General features: G+C 37.1%; 1 protein-coding gene and 2 long non-coding RNA genes across 8 annotated transcripts in view; 1 reads left to right on the top strand and 2 right to left on the bottom strand.

The window, feature by feature from the left end:
• The window catches only part of LOC143648374 (uncharacterized), a 67261-nt gene extending 62601 nt beyond the window's left edge, over positions 1 to 4660 (bottom strand). For all 3 annotated transcript variants that reach the window (XR_013158507.1, XR_013158508.1, XR_013158509.1), the window contains exon 1: positions 937 to 4660. This is a non-coding gene — a long non-coding RNA (uncharacterized LOC143648374). The remainder of the gene's footprint in view (positions 1 to 936) is intronic.
• The window catches only part of LSAMP (limbic system associated membrane protein), a 667551-nt gene that overhangs the window by 535687 nt on the left and 106065 nt on the right, over positions 1 to 25799 (bottom strand). The gene's annotated exons all lie outside the window — the stretch shown is intronic.
• LOC143648375 (uncharacterized) overlaps positions 1 to 25799 on the top strand; it is a 76661-nt gene that overhangs the window by 28850 nt on the left and 22012 nt on the right. The gene's annotated exons all lie outside the window — the stretch shown is intronic.

The raw sequence follows: 25799 nt of genomic DNA, 5'->3' as shown, positions 1-25799 counted from the left end.
GCATACAAAATAAGATATCATTAGTTCTCTTGTTGGTAAAGCTTTGCTCATTTAGAAGTTCACTTTTAATAACAGATATTTTACAAATTTATGGTTGTCTGTGATTCTTTGACAAGATTAAGGACAGCTTTTGAGTATTTCTCTTTTGCCTTATTTTACAGAGAAACTCTTGGGAAGATGGAGAGGTTTAAAATCGTTAAACAGAGTTCCTATGGAACACACTGAAAACAGGGAGTGCAATGCACATTAATATTTAAAAATACAAACACTCTTCTTTGTTCTATTTGTAAAGCATCAATTAGCAATTACATTAAAATGCTCGTAATTTCTGTTTGTTTGACAGCTTTCTTCTTCCATTTCACAGACAAACTGAGGCACAGCTTGATTGAAGGGTGCAATTGCAGATTATCAAGAGTCATCTATCAAGTGATAAAGAATTACTTCCTGGCCCAGAGCTGCCCAGAATCACATCATTCTGTGATTATGGAAATGGTCATTAACCTGTACTGTTCTAGACAATAACCACTACCCATATGTGGCTTAAAATGTGGTTTTTGCAACTGAGGAACTTAATTTTAATTTAATTTAATTTCAATTAGTAGAAATTTAAATAACTACATTTGCCCAGTGGATACTTATTATATTGAACATTGCCGTTCTAATCAGTCGCTGCATTTGGCATGGGTTATCCTTCTTCCACATGCAATCCAAAGATAAACTTTGTACTTCCTTCCTTAGCCAAACTCCTTATTGTTTATAACAATACTTCTAAAATGAATAATTATATTATTAGAATTATATATAAATGAATAATTGTTTATTTAATATTTTATCATGGTTTTAGCTTACAAAACAATATTTTATATTATTATAAAATAAAAATATTATATGTTAACAGTCTGGGTCTCCCAAGCAGACTATCAGAATGGTTAGTACCTTTCCTCCATGGCAAGAATATTCTAGTCAGAGGTTGGCTTATAGAACATAGAATCAAAACTATGTATGATATGCATTCAGATTTTAATGGAATCTCATTAAAAGTAACCATGCCAACAGGACAGGAACTGGTCTCATTGTTAGAATACTCAGTCTATTGGCCAAGAACCAGCTGGGATATTGCTATCCTTACTTCAACAACTCTCCCTTTCCCAGCAACCCTCATGACGGGGGGGTTCTTTCTCTTTTTCTCCAACCTCACACTTGACGTACACTGGTAGAGAGAAAACTTTGTACCATCTCTTCTGATTTGCTTCCCCATAACTCTCAGCTCAAGACACAGATCTCTTTTTTTATCAGCCAGAGAAATGATGGGGGAGGCTCTGAAGAGAAAGAATATTTATTTTAACCCCTCTGATAAGGAAAGAACTCAACCTGTCTGGGAAGAGCTGTTCCTTCTTTTCCTTGAGATATACCGTCAAGAGCATCTTAAGGTCGGACTGTAAATCATGTAAAATATCTTTATCTTTTCAAGGCGGTTTTTCTCCTATATTATAATCAAGGACAAGAGAGTTCACAGAATTCCAACAGTACACATCCTCCAGGAGCAGGTGGCAGTGAAACTTTTAGCTGCTGAAACAGCTCTCACAGAACTAACCCCAGGTCTTGGGAAGGGCTCATTCTCAGCCAAGATGAGGTCCTTGGGTGCCCAATTTGGTGTGTGGGTGACTCTAATATTCATTAAAATGAGAAGCTGATAGAGCAAGGCACAGGTAACCTTCAACTGTCCAGTCTATCAGCTGTCCAGTTCTGAAATGCTTTGGACTATTTCAGATCTTTTAGCTTTCTATATATTTACTTTTCAGATAAAAGTCTCAAATCTGCTCAGTAAGATTCCTAGTTATCCCAGAGCTGTGGTGATTTCTATATGGACTGAATTATGAAAAAATTTCCCAAGTGGAATGAAAAATGCCTCGAGACAATTGAATAGACAAGGTAAAGCTATGGATCATGCCCAGAGATCTCAAATACATGTATTTTGAGAATACTGAGATCACTTAGTCCAATTCCCTCATGAAATCGATGGGAAAATTTGGTCCTGGACAAGTAAAATAACTCGACTGAAAACACACAAATACTGTGTAAGCAATATACTGAAAATTATCACAAAATGATGATGACGATAAGTCTTTTTTCTTTTCATGCATATGGTAACTAGTTTACTAAAATGAGTAAACCAAAAAATTAGAAAATCAAATTATTATAAAAAACAGTCAGATGAAGTACACCTTAAAACATAAGATTTATTCAAACCAGCAAAGGTTAAGGATAATCAATGAGAATAGAGCACTTGTAAAATTAGTAAATGCTAGTCTAAAGCTAAGAACTTTATCAATATTTTCTAGAAATTATGATGTGAATAAGACTTGGATAACCCCAGAAATCATAAAGTCAACTAGACAAACCAAAATTGCCTTCCCCTATCTCTATTCCCTTTAGTTGGAACTATTCTCTTCTTACATTACCTTGGTTATTAAGAATTAATAGCAGGGCGGGCCATAGTGGCTCAGCAGGCAGAGTTCTCACCTGCCATGCTGGGGATCTGGGTGCATTTCCCAGTGCCTGCCCATGCAAAAAAAAGAATTAATAGCAGTTCTCAAGGTTGACTAGGCCTTAAAGTCAATAGAGAATTATATTTATTTATCTTTTCCTTTTAAATTATAGAATCCTTGGTCCCATCCCCAGAATTTATTTTTTGCAATCTTGGAATCTATGTTTTTAATAATTCCCAAGTGATTCTGATGCATCATTTGAGAATCACAGTATAGATCATTCGATATTGTTTACACTAAATTAGAGTTATTTTTGCATCTGTCTTTTCATCTAATAAATTTTAAAGTTGGGGCTTAATTTTATTCCTTTTTTTTTTTTTTCTTTTTAGTCTTGTTCCAACTTGATTCCTCACAGTGATCTGTACAAGAGTTTAAAACCAGACAGGTCAGCTAGAATTCAAGCTCTACCAGTACTAGCTACTTGTTATTGAGCAAATCAGTAAACTTCTGTGGGCCCTACTTGTTTAGATAATTGTAGGTACTTCAAAGGTTTGTTGGAAAATACAAATAATGTGATGGACCAAGCAGGTATACCAGAACAATATGGGTGCAAGAGTTTGGGTTAACTACGAATTTAGAGGGAAGAGCTCCCCGAAAGCTCCATTAGGATTGATAATGTTCTGTCAGAGCTCATAACTAATTAAAACTATTACAATCACAATTAAGGTTTACCATTTTAGGGGAGGGAAAGGTTTAATATTTTGGGAAAGAACACAAGGTAACATCACCCAAGGGAAGAAGCCCATAGAGCAGAAGTCCAGGGAAGTACCAAACACGGAGCTGCAGTTGTCCTCTCCCTACAGCGTCAGGAGGCAACGCTTTCCCAGAATATTTGTGTGATAATACACACAGAATATTGGCAAACAGGGACGCTCACCTTAGCCTCAGTGTTAGAGTTCTTATTGGTGCTCAATCATAGGCATGTTTGATCAACCCACGTGGTTGAACTCATTCTTCAAGTTAACTGATATCACATGGCCCAAAGTCCTCACACTAAATCACAGTGTGTTGGTCTTTCTGGTGTGGCCCATCTCCATCCTAAGACTATCCAATAGCCAGCCCCAAACCTGAATCACATTGTTACAGACATTCAGTCCCATAGTTAGTCCCTGTGACTTTAAGGCCCACAGGCAAACAATGACACTTTTAAAAGAAAAAAAACATTCCAAGGGTTAAGAGATAACCTCCCAGAAGCCCAGGGCAGAAAGGAGACAGACCTCTTTTTGGACAAAGTTAAATTCTGTACTATACAATGGATTTTTGATAAATGGTAACTAGTGATCACAGTACTAAAAGCAGCAGTGGTAGAGGTGGTATTAACAGCATTTTCTCATAACTTACTTTTCTGCTTGTTTCTTAGTTTTAGTTTCTCTGGTTTTTTTAAGCAGTTTTATTGAGATATATTCTCATACTATAGAAACCATCCAAAGCAATCAATGGCTTTTAGGGTAATCACAGAGTTGTGCATCCATCACCACAATCAATTTTAGGACATTTTCATTACAACAAAAGAAAAACCCCAGACCCCTTAGCAGTCGTGGCTCAATCCCTCTATTCTTCATAATATAAGGCCCTACCTAACAACTTTTTAATTTGATTAAAGAAGAAACTATAACAATTATGAAACAATCCACTAGTAATAACAGGAGAAATAAGGCCCTGGACAGCAACTAATGCCTCTGTGAGGAATAAATGATGCCAAATCAATTTCATTTTCACCTCAGATAGAGCAGCGAGTCATGCAGAAAGGGGGGAGGAAATAGATGAAATCTATGAAGACATCAGTGATGTTTTTTTTATTTGGTTCCATTGGCATTCTCTTCAATAAGCTAGTAAAAGGTGATCTAGATTTGTGCAGCTAAAATATTTTTCTTCTGTAAACCTTTTCGCTTCATCACCCCAAATTCCTCTCAGCCCTCACCAAAATAGCAAACAAACTCTCCTCCTGAAAAAAAGCAGTTGTGCCAGGTCATAAAGGTTGTATTTATGTGGGCAACTGGGTGTAAATATGAAGGGGTGATCAAGCAAAAAGGGCTCCTTAAAAATGTGGGCTCAGCAGCCCTAGCCATCTTTGATTTCTCTGTGACTGCTTTGGAGGCCAGGACATATAATCTCACCACGGACAGGCCGTGGTGGCTCAGCAGGCAGAGTTCTCGCCTGCCGTGCCAGAGACCTGGGTTTGATTCCTGGTGCCTGCCCATGTGGAAAAAAAAAGTATCTCATCATTAGTATATAAAAGGGGAGAGACTTCTTTTTGGACATTAGTCGCCTAAGAGCCAGCCTGGATGCCACTATGTCACACCAAGGATGACTGCTGTTGGGACCTACCCCTCCTGTTTGCACTTACCAGCTTCTCTTTGCTCTGTTACCACCCTGAATTCTTCTTAATTTGCCCTCCCACCTGCCTTGAATTTTTTTATAATATGTTTTTTCCCTTTTGATATGTATTCTTTTTTTCTGTATCTTTAACCTACTCAAAATCACAAGCATTTCCTAGTTATACCAAGCACACAGGACTAAGATGCTAGCTATACTGATCTCAAGAAGGGGTCTGGGTTACTGGCCTCGTATACAACACACAGGATACCTGTCAGGAACCTAAGGTCATTTGGAGGGGTGAAGGAAACTACAACTCTGCCATTAGAGAATAAGAAGGGTTCTGTTCAAATTTTCTAAACAAAATTAAAAAAAAATGCAAAACACCATTGTGAATGTTTTCAAGCAAGTATGAATTTGTGTGTGTGTGTTTTGCATGGGCAGACACAGGGAATCAAACCCAGGTCTCCGGCAAGGCAGGCAAGAACTCTGCCACTGAGCCACCATTGCCCTGTGTGTTTTAGTCTATAGTCACACATTTAACTCATAGAATCAATGTATTCTGCTCATGTCATGGCTTCCCTTCACAAAGGTAGACCTTTTAACTTAAATGTGATTACCCATGTCATTTTGTAGAGATGTCAATATTAAGGACTCAGTAACAAAAACACAGACCCTGAGCTCTTTGAAAGAAAAGCATATTTTGGTGAGGGCACCATAACTAAAACCACCTTTGGGTGTTTTGTTTTGTTTTGTTTTCCTGATAGTCTCACATACATTCCTTAACCTTCTGCTTTTCTTAATGTATAGAGGCCTGGCCATGGGGACAAAGCATTACTCCATGACTTTCTAACTCGTCCTTCAATTAATCACCATAGCTTCATAACATTTGTCAGTGCTCTGCTGGAGTCACATGAAATAAAATGTGCCCTTCTGCTGATGAAACTTTGCTGTCTGTGGAGATATTTTAGCCTGCTGCCTGGATAATTACATGTGTAACTCACATTAGCTATGCAGAGTAATTTGAGGCATGTGCCTCCACCTTGGCCACATGGGGCCCCACACTGGTATGACAGCCCCTTGCCATCCTCGGTCACTGAAACGGCAGCTGCAATAACCCTCTCCACTTCTGCCCTTTCAGTGATCATCTGGGGCTGCCCATGTTTTTCCTCATTTAACTGAGGGCACTTACTTTCTGTTCCATGGGGTTTGGGTACAGACTGAGGAAGGATGTCATGTGCCTTAGAAGAGTCAAGGCTGCTTCATAGGCCTCTTGGGACAAAGGTTGAGAAAGAATAGAAAACCAGCACTTATTAATAACTTAGAATGAAGCAGGCATTGTGCTAAGCACTTTCACTCATGTTCTATAACTTAATTTTCAGAAGAACCCAGTGCAGAAAGTTTTACAGTTGCTACCTTACACATAGCAAAAGCAGGTTCAGAGACGTTAAGATGGTTGTCCCAGGTCACTTGACTGGTTTGTAGCAGACCTGGGACTAGACCAGGCTTACTAGTTCCCAAACCAATGTTCTTTCTACCAAAATGTACATAATAGCATCAGTTCCATTTATTCACACCTTCAATCAACAGATACTCATTTGTTCATGGTGTAATATTTAAGAACTCAGACTCTAGAGTTAGACTAAGTTCAAATCCTCGCTCCAACATCTACTAACAATACACCCTGTGTAATTTCCTTACCTTTTCTATACATCAGTTTATCTGTATGTAAACCGGGATTAACAATGTTATTCACCTCACAGTGTGTTCTTTGTGAAGATGAGCAAATTCTCCATACAAAACTCTTTATGCATGTCCTGGAACATGACAAAGATTTTAAGATCCTCCTGGTGGAGTACACAGGTCAGGGTGGAAGACAGATGCATAAATAGATAAATTACACTACCACATGTTCAGTGACCAAATAAAATTAAAATGAATATGTTTGACATCACAGAGGAAATTTCCTCCCTAGCACCTCCATCCTGTGAAATGTGAAATTAGTCCACCTTTATAAAAGGAAAACAAAATTCACAATGGTGTCTATGGAAACTGGCTGTTGCAGAAAATAGTTATAGGTTTAACTGGTAAAGAAAGATAAGGTACTTCCAGGGGCCATTTTTTACTCAGAGCTCCCTGCCTGTTTTTGGAGGCCCTCTGGGGTTAGGGTACAACAGCGTAGTTTGACTATTCCACCATTGTGTTGTTTCAAGAGCTGTCAACACTTATGTAAAGCTGAACCCATCTTATCCAAACCTGCAATATATAGGGCCAAAGAATGAATCATTTTTCCTTTAAAAAAAGAAAAGCCCCACATTCCCAGAAAAGGGAAACGAATATGAATTTGTGCGCATGTGTTTTTTGTTTTCAATTTAATTGCTGAACAAGGATTATATGTAAGCAACAGAAATCAGATGAAAATATCATTGGCCCTTAAATAGAATGACCCTCAAGTTCAAAATAGAATGACCTTCAGTTCAAAAGAGAATGACCCTAAAGTTCAGTATTTCACTTCAATTTTCCAGTTTTCTCCCCAATACTGTGCATAGGGATCATTACACACCAGCTGCAATTTCTCTAAACATACTTCCAGGCTTTCTGTCCTCCAGACTATTGCTCAGTCCATCACCACCATCTAGACTGATCTTACCCCATATCCTAATTTCTCTTTCTCAAAATTCCACCTAGCAAGTGCCTCAAGACTCACTCAGAGGTTTACTCCTTCCTAACACCTCTTAGAGGGATCAACAGTTTCCCAAGATGTAATAGGAGCCTGGTCTCATTTCAAAGCCCCTTGGTTCTGCATGATCTTCACATACCCCCTTAAACTGAGACTGACAGCATATGGCCTAATTTAGGGGAGAGGAATTCATGTGGCTATATTAGAGGCAGGGAGAGAGTCACATGGAGAAAAAAGCTGTTAAACTCCGCAATCAGTCAATTTTGTAACCTTTATATGACAAGCACCATAGATAGTTCTCTGTTGGCTATGGGAGAAATAAAATATAGCAGCTAAGCTTTAAGAAATGAGAGCTAGTTATTCACAAATAGTTGTTTGTAAGTGTAAATACAAAATAACAGCACCTAACATTTTGCTTAGTAGTCTAAGAACCATGTTCTAAGAACTGTCCTAAGTACTAAAGAAATATGTATCTCTCCATCTCTTCTAGCTACCTTCAGACTCATTTTATCTTCTCAATAACTCTAGGAGGTGGGCACTATTATTATCTCCATTTTATCAAGGAGAAAATAGAAGTATAGAGCCATCACTCAATTGGGAAGTGATGGAACAATGATTCCAGAATGCATGCCTTTGATATACTATCTTTCAGATATGATGAATAGCCAAATTTGGGAATTCCAACTACATGTTCAAAGACTAATGACATTCAAAGGGAAAAAAAGTCAGCATATTCAAATAAGAATTCAAGCATACAGAGAGAAGGGGATTAAAACACAAAGTACAACCTGAACAGTAAAAAATCAGGTGTGACATTTGGGGTAGAGGGAGAAAGATCAAAAACATCAGTTTGTATAGAAATAAGGTTCTTCAGAAAAAAAATGGACTGCAGGGCTTGACCTTAAGTTGAAGAACTCAGATGTGAAAAGTCAAGTAATAAGGAGTCATCATAGGTTCTGAGGAGACAGCAGGATACTGGATTAGAACTAATGATCATTTGGTTTGGGATTTCCTCTGAGTAGGATTTCACTTATTCCAATATTTTTTGCAGGATTCTATTGTTGGTATTCTTTTAGGTCATTGTAGCAAAGTGCATTGCCAACAGGTAATCATAAATGTTTGTTGAATTAATGAGTTTCCAAAAAGAAAATTGGGAGGAAAAGGATTAGGCAGTATAGAAATGCAAGGAAAATAAGCTTGCTTCCAAAGTGAGATGGTAAACATAGGAGCTAATACTTAAATGAAGTCATGGAGGATTAAAGATAAGCAGAGTTCATTCAATTTGTCCACACAGTATCTGGGTGACTATCAGGAGTACTGTTCTAGTGATATGAAAAGGGTCAACTTAGTATGCATTATATTAATGGGGAAAATGAAAGTAGCAAATATAGTCTATGATTTTTGTTTTTAATTAGTAAGTGGGAAAGAGGTTTTTAAGTGAGCAACTGAATCAAGAATCCATTATTTTAAGAGGCCAGAAATCTCTTCATTGAACCTACTCATGCAACTGTCTTCTATAAAATCAGAAATAAAACACTCGCTCCTATCTATGACCACAGCAATGTTGTGTCAAGTCCTTTGAGTCCCTTGGGTAATACACACCATGTCAATCAAAGAATGAGGTTTTAATAATACATTGTTTGAATCAGACTTTGAGAAATTAGATTATCCGTCTACAGATTTCATAGCAAGTCATAAATAGACACAGAACCTAGTGCTCCATTTAGTGTCCACCTCAGGAGAAAGAAGGAGTTTAATAGAACTATTTCTGAAATTCTTCCAGTCAGGCATTAGTCTACACCCAGTCTGTTTCCTCACCATCATTCTTTACCCAGTAAGCCTCTTGCTTCTCCCAAGCCAACTGCCAGCCTGACCTTTACAAATGCTCCTTACTTGTCTAATTAGCTCCAAGAGAGCTTTCTATTATCCCATGGTTATAATTTTAACTAACTTAAAATTACAAGAAAAGTTAAATAACAAAAGTAATTAAACATAATGCAGTTAGTATTCAATGTGCATATCTAATTAACGCAATACCCATATGAATGCAAAATTCATGAAAACAAAACTCAATGCAATATATTATATTTGGATACTCTAACAAAGGCTTCTTTAAATATTTTCTCTGAAAGTGAAGCATTTTGGGATGATAAAGATAATTAAATCCTGTAAGAGTAGTGATCCATTTGACAGAATGAATTAAAGCTAAGAATGATTTCTAATAGAAACATGAACTCCCAACCTTTATTCTATCAGGCTGACACTCTTTCCACAAGAGGGTGGAAAAATGAAGAAAGTAAAAGGGTTGGAAAGTTGAGTTCAAGAGCTCATCACTTTTAAGTCCTAAACTAGCTATAGGCAATTCCTTTGCTGAAACAGAATAGTACTATATAGAATTGGCAGGGGGTGGGGGTGGGGCTTGAAAAATGATTTCACAGTCATTTAAAAACTGAATTCATGGATTATAGGTCATTTTTCTTTAAACAGTGGTATTCATTTAATGCCATAAGAACACACTTGTTTTACTGAAAAGCCATATGCAAATTAGCCTCGGTTCACTATGCTTCCTTCCCTGTATAAAAAAAGTGAACAGATTAAAAAATGAGATTTTCCTGCAACTTTGGTATACACAGCCCAGTTATGAGTAGTATTTTATCAGTCATGTTGAAGTGTGATTAGTTTCACTACATCAGGCATCAACCCAGATTCCCCATTCATTAGAGTCACGAATAGGGATGGTTATACTGTTTCTCTTTCTATGCTTTACTTCAAACCAGCACTATGGCCTTTCAGTTTACATACAGGAATCCAGCTATTTCAGCCTGTATAGTACTCAGTGAGACTTGCATGCACCTGGTCAACCAATGAAACACAAACACTAATGAATGCAATTAAAAAAAAATCAAGTGACTGTTGCTATTACATATTAACTAGAGAACGTGGACATGAGAAAGAAAAAGAATGTGTGTTAAAATTCCTCTACATCTCCCTCTAGACCAGCACCCCTTTAAAGGTCAGTTCACTAGCCTCAGGTTTACTTCCCTTTTTTGCTGCTACTGTTCCGAGGTAAATGATCGCTTTTTATTAAAAATCAAAAGCACAGGAGCTTGTAATCCTCTAGACTCAAAGTTTTTTTTTCTTTTTCTTTTAATAAAAATGGAAAGTTTAGCTCCAAGCAATAGCAACTAAAATTAGAGTAAAATCAGCAGCTGTTCCCTGGGGAAGATGGCAAACCAAACGGGTTTGTTTTTTCTTTTACTACAATTCATAATGTAGTTTTTTTGTCCTTTAAATTTGGAAGCCTTTCCAAACATTTGCATATGTCAGCAAAACAATATGCTCTGTTTGTAGCCCCCATGTCCTACTCCCCCTTTCCAAATCATGTCAAACACCAGCCTTCCAGGTAAACGTACAAGGAAACCTCAATTGTATTTCCAGGGTGGCAGGTTGAAGAAACAATGGCAGTAATTAATAGCATTAGCAAGGCATTAATCTGTACTGCCAGTGCAACTTTCCCCCATTTCTCCCTCTATACAGTTCTGGCAGTATGCACGACAGCTGGCACAAGCCGGAAGCACTAGATTTTCTTAGGATATTGTGCAATATAGCTAATTGTGTTAATCAGAAATCTTGGCCGAACTGGGTCAGGAATCAAGTATTGAAGCAAAGCTCAAATATTGTTTAACTTTACTTTCTCTTGCCTTTCCCAACACTGATGTCTACATCATTTGTTCAATCTCATCATTACATAATTTAAAATGATCTAATTTTCCTCTCCCTCTTAACATTTATATTCGGGCCTCCCTTCCAAACAATCCCAAACCCAGCCCTCATCATACGGCAGCGCTAGTGCAGTAATTGGCATGCTCTCAGCAATGGAGTGAATGGAATCCCACACTTGGGGACATTTATTCTCAATATTTTCCCTTTTATCTGCCCTCAGAGTTTTCTCTTCCTGCCTGTGGGGTCACTGTGAGGACATTTGTACTTTTCTTCGGACATGCTTTCTTGGAAGAGCTTCTTGTCCAAACCTGTCCTTTACCCCTCTCAATGACTCAGTTTTGAGGGTGTCTTGCAATAGAAATATTGAAGTAGAAAATGATTTCTTTACTTACATGAGCAGGTTTAGCCCTTGTCACAACATAAAGAATAAACAAGGCAATAATTGTTACTGAGTCACCTTTACTGGGTGCTAAGCACTCGGTTAGAGCTTTGCAGTCTCCTTCTCACTGAATTCTCGCAATTCTATGAAGATTATTGTTATTATTGCATTACTGCTGGGGAAACTGAGTTGAGAGGGTTTAATTGGCCAAGATCAGTCGGCTATAAGTGAATTTGAATTAGGTTCAAATTCAGGCAGTTTTACCCCCCCCCACTCCTATTTCAGTGCTAAAGCTTCAGAGTGCCTATCCCCCCCCCTTTCTCCATCTCTCCCTCCTTCCTTCTCTCTTTCTCACATGCACCCACATCTGCACATGCACACACACATTCCTTCCTAAGGCCTGGAGAGAAAGAGGAAATGGTTTGAAAAACATATTCCTTCAACCCCCAACCAATTGGGTCAGACCTGGGCTGGTGGTAAGAGAGGGTTTGGACCTTCTGGGTTTGGTCCCAATTCTCTTCCTTGCTCTGAAGCTGTGTTGTTTTTAATAGCATGTCTCCAAAATTCCTTCTTCCTGTATAGGGTTTTGTGAGATTCAATTAATATATGAAATAATGACAGAAAAGAATTTGAAGGAGACTCATGATAAATGCAGTAATAGTTCAAAGATAGACTTGGTATTTATAAGACAATAAAAGAGATCTGCAGTTATGTTATCCACTGAAGCAAAACTATGTTGTAAGGGTCATCAGCCTGTACGTTTTATAGCACAAACTGATCACCAGAAATGGTCAGGAGAATACTTCCCTTGGGTGGTACCTTTGAGATAATTAGACACATTTGAGAGATTTTATACCTTTTCTCAGTGACATCCTACACTAGTCCCTTTGAGAACTGATAAACTGTTGGCCACTTCTGGGATAGCAATTTTATTATTCAATATAAAAATAAATTTTATTGTATTGTATTATTGAAGTGACTATAACAATTCGATTGAGTTGTTATATGGAAATAAGCCTGTCTCCCTCATGTGAACTCAACCAGGGAGATCCAGAAATTTTTCTTTAATAAATGTCTGGGTTTATACTGCGTATTTTTTTTTTCTTTTAAAGAGAAAATATCAGCAATAGGTGGATTCTTGGTATACAACTCACAAGCAAACTCTACCCCTGTTGTAACACTGTTTGAGTATGTTTATTCTTGTTATACTTGGAGGCATATTATTTACCCAAAAGATTTAGACCCTACATATGTGGGCAGGCAACATTTTTTAAATTAATTGTCATTTATTTATTCTTACAGATGGTAACTTTAACAGACCTATTCTAGGTAAACGAACCTGCTTAAACTAAAACCTCAGGGAATTTGCTAACCACTTACTAGATCATATTTTCGCTGTCCAAATCTTCCTTTCTTTTAATCTTTTTTTTTTCCATTTTCCTTCCTCTCTATATGGATCCTTTGTTTCCCTCTTTCCCTTCTCTTTCTTCCTTCCTTTTTCCTTTTCTTCCTCTTCCTCACTTCTCTGCAAACTATATTAAGCCATCTAAGTATACAGCATTCATATTTCCCAAATCATGAATAGAAATAAATTCATTAGTTGTATGTGAAGAATGGGACAGAATTTTTAAAATTAATAATGCCCCAATGTCCCTTCTTAGTCACCATACAGGGTGTCATCTGACCACTTTGGTCATAAAGAAGGGACAATTCTCATGTTACTACAAATAATAGAGATATTACTGTAATGATATGCTGTCCTGTGGACCCAGAAAAGCTGAAAATGTCTAACTCAATAAGAGCAGGAATTACAACAGAACAAAATTACAGGAATTTGTTAATATCTTCCCACTATAAATATAACTCAGCTAGTCTCCACAAGTCTCCATCTCTGAATGTCTGTTTCCCTTCCTACTGCCAACTGAGTTGTGAATCCTTACTTTACACACCTTCATAGCTTCTAGTTAATCACAGCTTTGTTTTCTTATAACTTGAGCTTCTTCTGACTATTCAGGACTTAACTCAAGGATTCTTGACATCATTCAGCTTTAATATCTTTTGCTAACTAAGCCATTTGCTGGTAATTTCCATTCAAAGTCAAGTGAATTTCTTTGGCCTAGTTTATCATTGCACATTGGCTACACCATAAGCCCATTTACAGATTAGTTACCCTGTGTTATGGATTGAATTGTGTCCCTCAAAAAGGTGTGTCCCCAGTACCTCAGAATGTGACCTTTTTGGAAATAGGCTTTTTTACAAATGAAATTAGACAAGATACAATGTCATACTAGAGGATAGGACCCTTGATGCAATATGACTTGTGTCCTTATAAGAAGAAGAAATTTAAATGCTGACCTAGAGACGGACCCAGAGAGGAGAATGCCATATGAAATGCATACAAGAAAGAAGGCCATGTGGAGATAGATTCGGGGATTGGATTTCTGCTGCCACAAACCAAGGAATGCAAGGATTACCAGGCACTTTCAGAAGCCAGGAGAGAAGCATGGAACAGATTCTTCTCTAGAGATGTCAGAAGGGGCACAGCCCTTCCAATGCTTTGATTCTAGCCAGAACTGGGAGACAATATCTTGTTGTTGTTTGAAGCCATCTAGTGTGCTATTCTTTGTTAAGGCAGACCTGGGAAAATAAAACACCATGGTAGCAGATCCCCCCACTCCATCCTGTGAGTTCTGGTAGGAATAAGGTGAAAAGGGTTTGGAAGTAGATTTGGGTGGGAAAAAGACAGAAGCACAAAAACCTGGTAGCTTAGATGGTTCCTCAGCAGGCACCATGGGAGAACAGTGGCCACCTTCCATCAGAGGGAGCTGCATTCATTGTAGACACTATGACGAAAATGTCTAATCAAAAACATTACAAACATAGTGAAGGGAAAAGCAACATTTTTTTTTCCTCTCCACCATATACCTTGGTTATTGTATACAAATATTTCTGCACCTAGATGAATTGTCTTCTTCCTCACTAACTTTCCTTATTTCTACCATAAGTAGAAGATAGAGGTGTTTATTTGAGGTCCTTAGACTCCTAGAAAGGCAGAATCCTTCTCCATCACTTCCCCTAGGTTGACGCTAAATCTCTCATCAGATAACAGATCCCAAGTCAATTTCAGAATCTGTTCATTGCCCTTAGAAATCTTAGAACACACTTTCCTGTTTTCTGAGCACAGAGAACACTCAATTTCTTTGTAGAGAACATGCCGTCTCTGTTCCATCAGACTCTTCTCCACTTATCATTCATGAAGATATGAGAACAGAAGCCCCAATCATCTTCAGCTTTCCTTTTCAGGCTCAAATTTTATTGGTTCAAAGAATCACTGTATAGTCTTTGGGTTGAAGCATCAATTTTTCTTTTTTTTTTTTTTTTTCACAGAACACTAACACAGGTCAACAAAATAATGATTTATCTTCATAAAGGTTACTTGACTCTTTTCAAGACCAAGATAATATGAAGTCCTGCAAAGTGACATATGGGGAAGTTTTTTGGTATTGTTTCTTTAATGATTTTTTATAAATGTCTATTAAGTTGGAAATTGCTATTAAAAGCTGAATATAGGGTGGGCCACAGTGGCTCAGTGGCAGAGTTTTAGCTTGCCATGCCAGAGGACCTGGGTTTGATTCTCAGTGTCTGCTTATGTAAAAAAAAAAAAGTAATTAATTAATTAAAAACCAAAAAACTGAGATAATTTACAACTCTTCTTCCTGTAGTTCTTTATGAAGGGGAAGTTTTCTTAAATAGGCATAGAATAAGAATATTTTTCCTTGATGCAATAACAAATTTGAGAATATCTAGATATCTAATACAGTTCTTAAATTCTTTTACTCTCTGTATATATCACTGAGTATAAAATATAATCAATCTTACTATTTCTCAGCTCCCTGCTCATCTCACACCATTATGAATAACATTACTTCATTTACTTAATCAATAAGTATCCCTTGAGGGCCAGGAATTGTGGCTATGATGATTAATAAAGACACATAAAGACATAGTTCCATCACTTCCCTCACAGACCATAATAGCATACTGTGTGCCTTCTGTTCTTGTTGTTTTTATTTATTAATAACTACCATTTATGGAGCCCATCCTATGTCCCATAATTATTCTGTCTAATATAATTGTGATCTCTACATCCCAGAGTGATCTCCATTCTATAGGAGAAAAAGCAAGCCTGAGAGAATATACTAATTAGCTCAAAGCCACAGAAGTGACAAGCGTTAGAGCCAGAATTCAAACAAATGTCTCTAGCTTCAAAGACCACCCATTACTTGGTTCACTACAGACCATCTAAACTTCATTAGAATCCATCATTTGTAAGATTTATTGTTAGGAATTAGGTATTTTAGCTCCTATATTGATTTTTCACACACTTTAAAAATTACATTGTAAAACAAAACCTCTATTTTGCAAACTAATTGGAAAAAAATAGCATATGAAAAACATGTTCTGCCATATACTGTTACTTATCTAAGTGTCTTTTGAGTGACAGAGACGAGAGTGCTGCTCTAAGTCAAATCTCATGTTTGTACTAACTCTTTGCATCGCTACTCAGAAGTACCACTTTCAGGATGAATACTCTTACATATGGCTAAGGCAATTGAATGTGGTTACATGTAGAATGACTAATAAAGTACTATGGAGTTTTGAAAGAGAGTCATAAAAACAAAATATGATCTCATTAAACTCAATTTCATTCTTTAACAAACAAATGCATATTTAGTAACTGCCACTGTTAAAAGAGATTGTTTTCTTTGGGTTACCAAGTGCTGAGCAACAGCAATGCACGCAGCACACTGCTGCAGACCTTAAAGACAATCCTCTCAACTTCGATGGGATCAAAACTGCAGCCTGTGAATGCAGACAGAAGGATAGATGTGCTTTCGATTGTGCTGATGAAACATCTCAGCTCCACAAGACAGAGCGCACATGACCTCCCTGGATCCCACAAGACAGAGCGCGCATGACCTCCCTGGATCCCACAAGACAGAGCGCGCATGACCTCCCTGGATCCCACAAGACAGAGCGCGCATGACCTCCCTGGATCCCACAAGACAGAGCGCGCATGACCTCCCTGGATCCCACAAGACAGAGCTCACATGACCTTCCTGGATCCCACAAGACAGAGCGCACATGACCTCCCTGGATCCCACAAGACAGAGCGCACATGACCTCCCTGGATCCCACAAGACAGAGCGCACATGACCTCCCTGGATCCATAGAGGATATTTGCTAGCTTCCACCTTTCTAGGAGAGAGAGAGTGAATTTTCTCCTTAAAACAATTCAGGAGGCCACTAGGTTAGAAATTAGTTTTCAATCTCTGATCTACATATTCTGAAATAAACCGAATATTTTTGTACTCTGCTCTATAGAATGCTGATGGAGGCCTAACTTCCCTTCATCACTCAGGTCTCAAATTAAATGACACTTTCCCAGAGTGGACCTCCCAGACCACCTTACCAAGCAGTCCATCCTCCTTATCTGAATAACAAATATCCACAACGTCAACTTAGTTTCTCCTTTCATAGTATTGCTATCATTAGAAATGATCTCTTTTCTCATTTGCTTTTGCTTTGTTTTTATCTGTCTTTCTCTACTGGGACACAAGTTCCATGAAGGCAACTGTTTTGGTTTGCTAAAGCTACCAGAATGCAATACACCAGAAATGAATTGGCTTTTACAAATGGGATTTATTAGGTTACAAATTTACAGTTCTAAGGTCATGGAAATGTCCAAATTAAGACATCGAGAAAAGATACCTTGACTCTGAAGAAAGGCCAATAGTATCTGGTATTCCTCTGTCACATGGGAAGGTACATGACTGGCATCTGCTGGTCCTGGGTTGTGTTGCTTTCCAGCTTCTGATTCCAGTGGTTTTCTCTCTCAGTGTCTGTGGGTCCTTGCTTGCTCCTCCAGGGACACCACTCTGAGCAATCTGTGTCCTACAGGTCCACTTTCAGTGTCTCTGGGGCTTTTCTTTGTCTGGGCTCTGCATCAGCTCTCTCCAAAATGTCTCTGGTTATGTCTTTTCTCTCTAGAAATATCTCTGTGCTCTCTCAGCTTTTTCTGGCTTTTTATACTCTCATAAAGGACTTCAGTAAAGAGGATTAAGACCCACCTTGAATTGGGTGGCTCACAACTCTATGGAAACAACCTAATCATTAGATTAGTTCCTAATTCCGCCCACAATACATTTGCCACATGAATGGATTAGAAGGACATGGCTTTTCTGGGGTATATAACAAGTTTCAAACCAGTATGGCGCAGATAATATCTTGGTGCTAACTATTTTATGTTTATAACTCAGAACAGTTCCTGATCCTTTAGTAGGCATTTGATTATTATTTATTTGATGAGTGAACATATGAATGAATGACTAAGACAGTGCTCAAGAAATTGACGCCATTATTGAGAGTGCTGTGCTTAAGTCTTCTACTGTAAATGTAAAACCGTCAATTTACCCCTTCAAATTCATCAGAATTTGCTTCATATATTTTGGGGCTCTACTGTTAGGTACACATATATTTATAATGTTACATCTTCCTGTTGAATTGTTCCCTTTATCAGTCAGAATGACTAGCTTTGTCCCTTGTAACTGTTTTTGGCTTAAAGTCTAATTTATTTGATTTTAGTATAGCCACCACAGCTCTCTTTTGCTTACTGCTAGAATTATATATTTTTTCTACCATTTCACTGTCAACCTAGTTGTATCTCTGAATTTAAGGTGAATCTTTTGCAAATAGCATGCAGTTGGGCCATGCTTTTTTATTAATTCTGCCAATCTCTGCCTTTTGACTGAAGAGTTTAATCATTTACATTTTTTTTTTCCAATGGGAAAATAATTGCTTAAAAAAAAAAACTTTTCTTATTGTATAATATAACATATATACAAAGCAAAAAAAAGAAAAAGGGAATAGTTTCCAAAGCACTCTTCAACAAGTATTTACAGGACAGATCCCAGAGTTTGTCATGGGCTACCATACTATCCTCTCAGATTTTTCCTCCTACCTGCTCCAGAATATAAAAGGCTAGAAGGAATAACTATTTTTGTATCATCACAATCAACTTTTTTTGTTCTTTTTTGAGAAAAATACCATATATACAAAAAAGCAATACATTTCAAAGCACAGTACAACAATTAGTTGTATAACAGATTTCAGAGTTTGGCATGTGTTACAATTCCATAATTTTAGGTTTTCATTTCTAGCTGCTCTAAGATACTGGAGACTAAAAGAAATATCAATTTAATGATTCAACAATCATTTTCATGTTGGAAGTGACTGTCAATAATTTGGGGTAGGGAGATGGAAGTAGCTGATGTCTGGAGAGGCTGGGTCCTCTAGGTTTCAGGACTAATCTCATTCAGAGACCCATCTGGAGGTTTTAGGTTTCTGGAAAGTTACCGTACTGCATAGAGCCTTTGTAGAATCTTATATATTGCCCTAGGTGTTCTTTGGCTGGAATGGTTTTGGACAGGGTTGGGCAAGTTATGATAGGTAGCAATGTTTAACTGAAGCTTGCGTAAGAGTAACCCCCAGAGTAGCCTTTCAAATCTATTTGAACTCCCTCAGCCACTGACACTTTATTAGTTACACTTCATTTCCCCTTTTTGGTCAGGATGGAATTGTTGATCCCATGGTACAAGGGCCAGACTCTTCCTTGGGAGTCATCTCCCACACCACCAAGGAGGCTTTCACCCCTGGATGTCATGTCCCACATAGGGCGGAGGGCAATGATTTCATTTACAGGGTTGAGTTTGGAGAGAATTGGGCACATCTGAGCAACAAAAGAGGTCCTCCAGAAGTAACTCTTAGGCATACCTATAGGTAAGCTAAGCTTCTCGGCTATCTACATAAACTTCACAAGAGTAAGCATCAAGATCAAGGGCTTGACCTATTCACTTAGGTGTCCCTGATGTTTGACACAGTATTAGGAAAGTCACTGATGGTATAGCTTTTTAGTTCCATATTTTTTCTTCCATCCCTGAAGGGACTTTGTCAATACTTTTTGATTATCTGCTTAATATATTCTAGGATGTATCCAGGCATTACATTAAACTATATAGGATGAAAGGCCTTCATTCTTACTCTGGGTTCCCTGTGTTAACAATTGTTCAAATGAACTATCCAAACAGGTTGAGTTAGATTATGCACTACAGAAAATTTAACTTTCATACAAAATAAGCCTTTCTTCCTTTGATCTCAAAAACTAGGTGTGGTTCTAAAACATAGAGAATCTTCTTTACCCCTGGGTTCTAAACTATCTTAACCCCATCCTGATCAGCTTCATTCTTATCTCTAAATACCAAGACATAGACATAATAAGCAGTCCCTCAAAATCCAGAAATAAAAGTACCTGCTATAAGAGATTGCAATCTAGGACCCTGATTTCTTATAAGAATTTTCTAAAGGACACCATACAATAATTCTTCTTTTGTTTCTGGCTTATTTTGCCACACCAAATGTCCCACAGGTTCATTCACTTCATTGCATGCCTCATGACTTTGTACCTTTTTGTAGCAGCACAACATTCTATCATATGTAAACACCATCATTCGCCAATCTACTTCTCATTCAGTACATCCTTCAGACACCTGCATTCACTAGGCATCATGTATAAGGCTCAAAGTCCACAGTCCATCCAAACTCTCAATGTTAGATAATTTCATTGTTTCCAAAAGAAAGATAACCAATAAGCACACCCTTACCAAATATGAAATCTAAACCTCCCCTTAACTCTTGTCCCTCCCCCCATTATTTACCCCTGCTGTTGCTGGGGTACTGCTGATGTTTTCCTGTTAAACATAGGCCGTGGCATGCAATAGCATTTTTCCCCCTGTACCCTGGACTTAAACACTTTTTCTACATGAATCATACCTTTGAAGTAGTTCTTGCAAGAACTTATTTATATTTCTAATGTTAATCAGTGGGTCACATAGGTGAAGACAACCCCTTTCAATCTTCTTCACCTTCAATACATATATTTAAAGTCACTATTGATAATACAGGTCTTTCTTCTGTCATTTTGCAATAGCTTTTGTGAGTCTCACATCTTTTTTTGCCCCTCATTTTTACTAAAGCCTATTTTTATATTTATTTACTTTCTTGTGTTGTACATATTGAGTGTCTTCTCATTTCTACCTGGATATATTTCTCATCTGTTTTCCTTGTGGTTACCATAGGGTTAAAAGTTAATATCCTAAATATGTAAAAATTATATTTGCCTTGTTACCAACTTAAATTCAATAGATGCATAAATATTTTTCCTACACCCACTTCCCCCTACTATATTTTGTTATCACTTAAATCTTCATACACTGCATGTCCAAAAACCTAGACTTTGTCATTACTGTATGTGTATTTGCATTTTAGCACTTGTAGGAAATAAGAACTGATGTTACATACCAAACAATACAATAAAATAATACTGGTATTTATTATTGGCCAAATGGTTACCTTTACCACAGGTCTCTAATTGTTTTTACTGCTTTGAACCACTCTCTAATGTCCTTTCATTTCAGTGTAAAGAACTCCCTTTAGCATTGTTTGTAGGGTAGGTCTAATGGTCACGTACTCCCTCAGCTTTTGTTTATCTGAAAACATCTTGATCTCTGTCATTTTGAAGGACAGTCTCACTGAATATAAAATTCTTGGCTGTCAGGTGTTTCCTTCAACACTCTAAATATTTCAACTCACTGCCTTCTTGCCTCCATGGTTTCTGATGAGTTATTAGAACTCAATCTTATTGGGACCCCCTAGTATGTAACATGTTGCTTTTCTCTTGCAGCTTTCAGAACTAGTCATAAGATCAATATGGAAGTACAGAACTTGAATAATACACTAAACCAACTGCCACACCAAATGTCCCACAAGTTCATTCACTTTGTTGCATGCCTCATGACTTTGTACCTTTTTGTAGCAGCACAATATTCTATCATACATAGAACACCGCACCCCATGAAGACAGAATAGACATTCTTCTTGAGTATATGTGGAACATTCTCCAGGATAGTCCATATGTTGCATCACAAAACAAGCCTCAATATATTAAAAAATATTGAAATCATATAATGTATATTGTCCAACCACAACAAAATGAAGTTAGAATCAATAATAGAGGAAGAAAGGGAGAATCCACAGATATGTGGAAATTAAACCACATGTTCTTAAATAACCAATGGGTAAAAGAGGAAATGAGGAACAACATTAGGAAATATCTGGAGGTGAATGAAAAAGAAAAGACAACATACCAAAGCTTATGGAATGCAGTGAAGGCAATGCTGAGAAGAAAATTTATAAATCTAAATACTTACATTAAAAAAGAAGAAAGAATTCAAATCAGAGCCCTAACTTCAAAATTGGAAGAATTAGAAAAAGAAGAGCTAACTAAACCCAAAGCAAGCTGAAGGAAGGAAATAACAAAGAATAGAGGGGAGATAAATGAAAACAATAAAATAATTTTGAGAGAGTCAACAAAACCAAAAGATAGTTCTTTGAAAAGACCACCAAATGGAAAAAAACTTTAGCTAGACTGACAAAGAAAATAAGAGAGAGGGTACAAATGATGAAAATCAGGAGTAAAGAGGGGGAAATTACTACAAACCATACTGAAATAAAAAGGACTATAAGTGACGCTGTGAACAACTGTATGCCAATAAATCAGATAAATTAGATGTAATGAACAAATGATTAGAAACACACAACTACCTACACTGACCCAAAAAAAGATATAGAAGAACTCAAGAAACAAATTACTAGTTAAGAGATTGAATTAGTAATCAGAACCTCCCAATAAAGGAAAGCCTAGGACCAGATGCTTTCATAGGTAATTTTATGAACCGCTCCAAGACTTAACTCCAATTCCACTCAAACTCTCCCCACATCCAAAAAAAAAAAAAAAAAAAAAAAAAAAAAAACTGAAGAGAAGTGAACCTTCCCAACCCATTCTACAAGGCCTTTAACATCCCCATACTAAAGCTGGGTAAAGCTATGAAAAGAAAAGAAAACTATAAATCCAACATCTCTTAATGCTATAGATGCAAAAATCCTCAACAAAATACTAGCAAACTGAATCCACAGTATATTAAAATAATTTTACACTATGATCACAAGGGATTTATCCTGGGTATGCAAGGGTTGTTCAACATAAGAAAATCAATTAATGTGAAATACCATATTGACAGAATGAAGGAAAAAAACACAACACATGATTATCTCAGTTTATGCAAAAAAAGAAATTTAACAAAATACAGCACCCCTTCTAGATAAAAACCCTAGAAATAGAAGGGGACTTCCTCAATATAAGGGTGTGCTGGTTTGAAATTGTTAGATACCCCCAGAAAAGCCATATTCTTCTAATTCATTCTTGTGGGTGTAGACCTGTGTGGGTGGGACCTTTTGATGAGGTTGTTCCCATAGAGGTGTGACCCAACCCAACTCAAGGTGGGTCTTAATCCTTTACTGAAGTCCTTTAAGAGAGCTCAAGGAGAGAGAGAGCTTAGACAGAAATGCCCTAGGAGAAATGAACAAGGGCCCACAGAATCCCAGAAACATTTTGAAGAGAAGGACCAGCATATGTCACCATGTGCTTTCTCATGTGACAGAGGAAACTGGGATGACACTGGCCTTTCTTCACAGAAGGTAATCTCTTGTTGATGCCTTAATTTGGAAATTCCCATGGCCTTAGAAATATAAATTTGTAACCTAATAAATCTTCTTTGTAAAAGCCAATCCATTTCTGGTATATTGCATTCTGGCAGCTTTAGCAAATCCAAACAAAAAGGTATGTGAAAAGCCCATAGTTAACATCTTACTTAATAGTGAAAGGCTGAAAGCTTCTACTCTAACATCAGGAATGAGACAACGATACCCACTGCCACCACTGTTATTGAGCATTGTTCACGGAGATCTTGCCAGAGCAATTGGGCACAAAAAGAAATCAATGGAATTCAAAATGGGAAAGAAGAAGTAAAATTTTCTCTGTTTAGAGATGACATGCTCCCATATACAGAAAATCTTTTTAAAACACACACACGCACACACAACAAAATTAATAGAGCTAAAAAATGAATTCAGCAAAGTGCAGGGTACAAAATCAATACCCAAAATCAGTAGTGTTTATATACAAGAGCAATGGACATTCAGAAGAAGAAATCATGAAAAATTTCTATTTGGAATAGAAACCAAAAAAATCAAATATCTATGAATAAATATAACCAAGGATATAAAGGACCTGTAGACAGAAAACTACAAAACATTGCTAAAAGAAATCAGAGTAGATTTAAATAAATGCAAGGACATTCCATAATCATGAATTGGAAGATTGAATATTGTTAAGATGTCAATCTTACCAAAAGTGATTTATAGATCTAATGCAATCTTAATAAAAATGCCAACAACTTTCTTTGCAGAAAGGGATAATCCAATCATTAAATTTATACAGAGGCATAAGGGGCCCAAAACACACAAAGCCATTTTGAAAAAGAAAAATGAAGTTGGAGGAGTCACAATTCCCAATCTTAAAACTTACTACAAAGCCACACTATTCAATACAGCCTGGTACTGGCACAAAGATAGACATATAGCCCAATGGAATTAAATTCAGAGCTCATAAATCAACCCTCGTATATATGGCCATCTCAATTTTGAGAAAGGGGAAAAGGCCACTGAATTGGGAAAGGATAGTCCTTTCAACAAATGGTTCTAAGAAAACTGGGTCTCTGTTTGCACAAAAAAGAAAAAGAAGGACCCCTACCTCACATCATATGTGAAAATCAACTCAAAATTATCAAAAGCCTAAATATAAGAACTTGAACTATCAAACTCATAAGATAAAAAGTCATAAAGCTTCTTTAGAATCTTATGTTAGGCAATGGTTTCTTAGAATTTACACCCATAGTATAAACAACAACAACAACAAATAGATAAATGGAATCTCATCAAAGTAAAAAAAACTTTTGTTCCTCAAAGAATTTTATCATAAAAGTAAATAGAAAATCTACGTAATGGAAGAAAATATTTGGAAACCATATATCCAATAAAGGATTAATATCCAGGATATATAAAGAATCATTCAACTTAACAAGACAAACAGCCCAATTGAAAAATGGGCAAAAGACTTGAACAGACATCTCTCTAAAGAAGATATACAAATGGCCGGAAAGCATATGAAAACATGCTTAACATCATTAGCCATCAAGGAAATGAAAATCAAAACCAAAATAAGATACCATTTCACACCCATTAAAAAGGCTGCTGTTCAGCAGTGGTAGGGTAGCTCAGTGGTAGAATTCTCACCTGTCAGGTGGGAGACCTGGGTTCAACTCCCAGACTCTGCACTCCCAAAGAAAAAGCCTGCTGTTGAAAAAAAAAATAAAAAAAGAAAGAAAGAATGAGTCTTGGAGGAAAAACAGGAACATATTCATTGCTGGTAGAAATGTAAAGTGCGGCATCTGTTATGGAAGACAGACTGGTGATTCCTTAGAAAGCTAACCATAAGACAGTTCATATGAATCAGCAATACCAATACTAAGTATACTCAAAAGAATGAAGGCATCAAAAAGATATTTGCACACCATGTCCATAGCAATTTTATTCACAATTGCCAGAAGATGGAGGCAGCTGAAGAACCCTTCCACTGTTGAATGGATAAATAAAACGTGGTTTATACACATAATAGGATAGCGTTCAGGAGTCAAAAGGAATGAGGTCCTGATGCATGAATGAACCTTGAAGACATCATGTTGAGTGAAACAAGCCAGACACAAAAGGACAAATATTGTATGCTCTTATTGATTTGAAACAATTAGAATAATCAAACTCACAGAGATGGAATATAGAACATAGGTTACCAGGGCATAGGGGTGTGGAAGACAGGGAATGGGAAGTTAGGCTTAAAACGTAGAGTGTTCTTATTTGGTATGAGGATACTGTTTTGGTAATAGATATTGGTGATAGTAGCATAACATTGTGAAATCAATTAACAGCACTAAGATATATATCTGAAAATGATTAAAAGGGTAAATGTTAGATTGTATATATGGCATGCCGGTTTGAGACTGTTATGAACACAGAAAAAGCATTTCATCAATTCTGATTCAATATTGTTCAATGGGATCTTTTTGATTAAGCTGATTTCATG

Source organism: Tamandua tetradactyla, chromosome 10 (genome assembly GCF_023851605.1).
Source record: "Tamandua tetradactyla isolate mTamTet1 chromosome 10, mTamTet1.pri, whole genome shotgun sequence".
In the NCBI taxonomy this organism is placed as follows: domain Eukaryota; kingdom Metazoa; phylum Chordata; class Mammalia; order Pilosa; family Myrmecophagidae; genus Tamandua; species Tamandua tetradactyla.
The sequence above is the reverse complement of the archived record's forward strand: the minus strand, read 5'-3'. Positions and strand labels throughout refer to the sequence as shown.